At 33.0% G+C, this 2,500-nt stretch overlaps 1 protein-coding gene across 1 annotated transcript in view; it reads left to right on the top strand.

The window, feature by feature from the left end:
• LOC137652232 (sodium- and chloride-dependent GABA transporter 1-like) overlaps nucleotides 1-2,500 on the top strand; it is a 483,785-nt gene that overhangs the window by 133,768 nt on the left and 347,517 nt on the right. The gene's annotated exons all lie outside the window — the stretch shown is intronic.

Below are 2,500 nucleotides of genomic sequence, written 5' to 3'. Positions count from 1 at the left end.
GATGTTAAAGAGACAAGACTAACATTAAACATTGCCATAAAAACTAGATGAGAGAGAGAGAGAGAGAGAGGAGGAGGAGAGAGGAAGAGGAGAGAGAGAGGAGAGAGAGAGAGAGAGAGAGAGAGAGAGGAGAGAGAGAGTTTAATCTCGAAAAAATAATTACCTGCATAAATCAAACGTATGAAAACAAATATTTAAATACAAAATTAACAGCTCGAAACACAAATCTTATAACTTTTCAAACAATAAATCAGATAAGGAATTCATAAAAAGTAGTAAGCGCAAGAAATATGAGGCCATTTAATAATGATAAATCAATTTAAATAAAGATATCAGAAACGTTATTCACCAAGAACACAAGAAATTAACTGAAATAAATATATCGGAATCCTTTATAAAAGGAGAACTGAAATCAAAAGATGATCATAAAACAACTGGCAGACACAAATAAACAAAAGAATAAAGATAAACAGAAAATAAGCAACTTGCAAGGGATTCAAAAAGCGTTCGTCGTGTAATTTCACGTCTTTGAGCGGACTCTTTCTTAGGCCGTCTCCCAAAGGAACCATATAAAATGCCAAATAGGCCCCTTCCTGTTTTCTCATTACCATTGCCTCCTAATTCCCCCCCCGTCTCGACTGTATTTCTTTCTTCGTCTTGGCCTGTTTTTCTTTTTTCCTCGCTTTGATAAAAGATGTGTACAGAATACAGTAAGATCCCAAATGGATTTGATGTTTTAGATATTTTTGCGCGTGATTAAAACCGTGTTTGTTTCGAATGTGAAAGTAAAAGGCAACAGCAGAGAAAACATATACATAAATATGAAACGGCGAAGGCTTAAGAAAGGGACTTGTTGAGAGTTTAAATATTATAATAATAATAATTAATAATAATAATAATAATAATATAATAATAATAATAATAATACAACAGTAGCTTCAATGTGATCACACGAATATGTACAGTAAAAGAAACACGATACCATTCAATTACTCTTTACAGATTTTTTTTTATCTTAAGACTCAAGAATTTACATAAAATAAATATGATTATGATAAAAATCACAAAATTAGCTTCAATATGAGTACACACATTTGTACAGTACAAGGAACACCACATCATTCAATGAAAGATTTAGTTTATTTTTATTTGATTAAAAAAAAAGTTTACACGGATCTCAAAGACCTTCAGGGCTTTAAAAGATTTTTTTTTACCTCTAATAAATACAGATGGTTTTGAAACTAACAAAAAAATCTACTAAATAAAAAGAAGAACTATAGGGGCACTCAGTAGAGAGCATATCTCCGCAACGGCAGCTTATTTCTCGAAACCGGCACGCCTTAGCTTGATTTGGTCGACCTTCACCTTGACCTTTGACCTAGGACTTTCAAAATTGAATCACTTCCACTTCTCAACATAACAACCAATTCCTGAAAGTTTCACTACTCTATAAGTTAAATTGTGGTCAGGAAGTTGTTCACAAACAAACAAACAGACAAACTCAGGGAAAACATAACCTCCTCCCAACTTCGTTGGTGGCGGTAAAAAAGAAAGGTATTTTTACGAAGAGCAAGACGGCAATAAGTTCTGTTGGCCGAACGGGACAGGGAAAAGGATAGAACTAGCTTTCCTTATGAAAGGAGAAGGATATTTCGAGTCCATCACCTCATCCTTTTAAAGAGAGAGAGAGAGAGAGAGAGAGAGAGAGAGAGAGAGAGAGAGAGAGAGAGAGAGAGAGAGAGAGGGGGGGGGGGGGTATCTAAGCTTTTCCTATGAAAAGAAAGGGAGAGGACTTAGAAGAGAGGAATCTTTGTTCCTCTGAGGAAGGAATAAAGGGAATTTCTCTGCAGCATTATAGAGGAAAGATAAGAAATATCCCACCGTTCTACACGAAGAGGCGAAAAGGATATCTTGATCAAGGGATATAACTTTTTTTTGTTATTTCCTATTTTTTTCCATTGATATAATAATAAAAAACAACTTAATTTTCACAAATCGGGTTTTGTGTAAGTTATCATATGCGAGAATGCTAGGTGTTTGTGAAGTGTTTTTGCATATATATATATATATATATATATATATATATATATATATATATATATATATATATATATATATATATATATATATATATATATATATATATATATCAAAAGCTTCAAAACGTTTTGAGCATCATTTCAGATGGAAACTATGGAGTAACTGGAGACGAGATGTAAAAATGTGTTAATCAGCAAAATAACGATTAAAGTGGGATTTTTATGATTATCATTACTAGCTATGCTCCGAAATTTCTTGGAAAAGCAGGATACTATAAGCCCGAAGGCTCCAACATTAAAAAATACCCCAGTAACGAAATGAAATAAGGAAATAAATAAACTAAAATGATTAAAGTTATTACTACTATTACTAATATACACCCTAAATGGAAAAGCAGGATGCTATAAGCCCAAGGGGCTCAAACAGAGAAAATAGCCCAGAGGCGAAAGAAAAAAAGGAA

This window comes from Palaemon carinicauda, chromosome 13, assembly GCF_036898095.1.
Source record: "Palaemon carinicauda isolate YSFRI2023 chromosome 13, ASM3689809v2, whole genome shotgun sequence".
Classification (NCBI taxonomy): Eukaryota; Metazoa; Arthropoda; class Malacostraca; order Decapoda; family Palaemonidae; genus Palaemon; species Palaemon carinicauda.
This window is presented reverse-complemented; position numbering and strand designations above follow the sequence as displayed.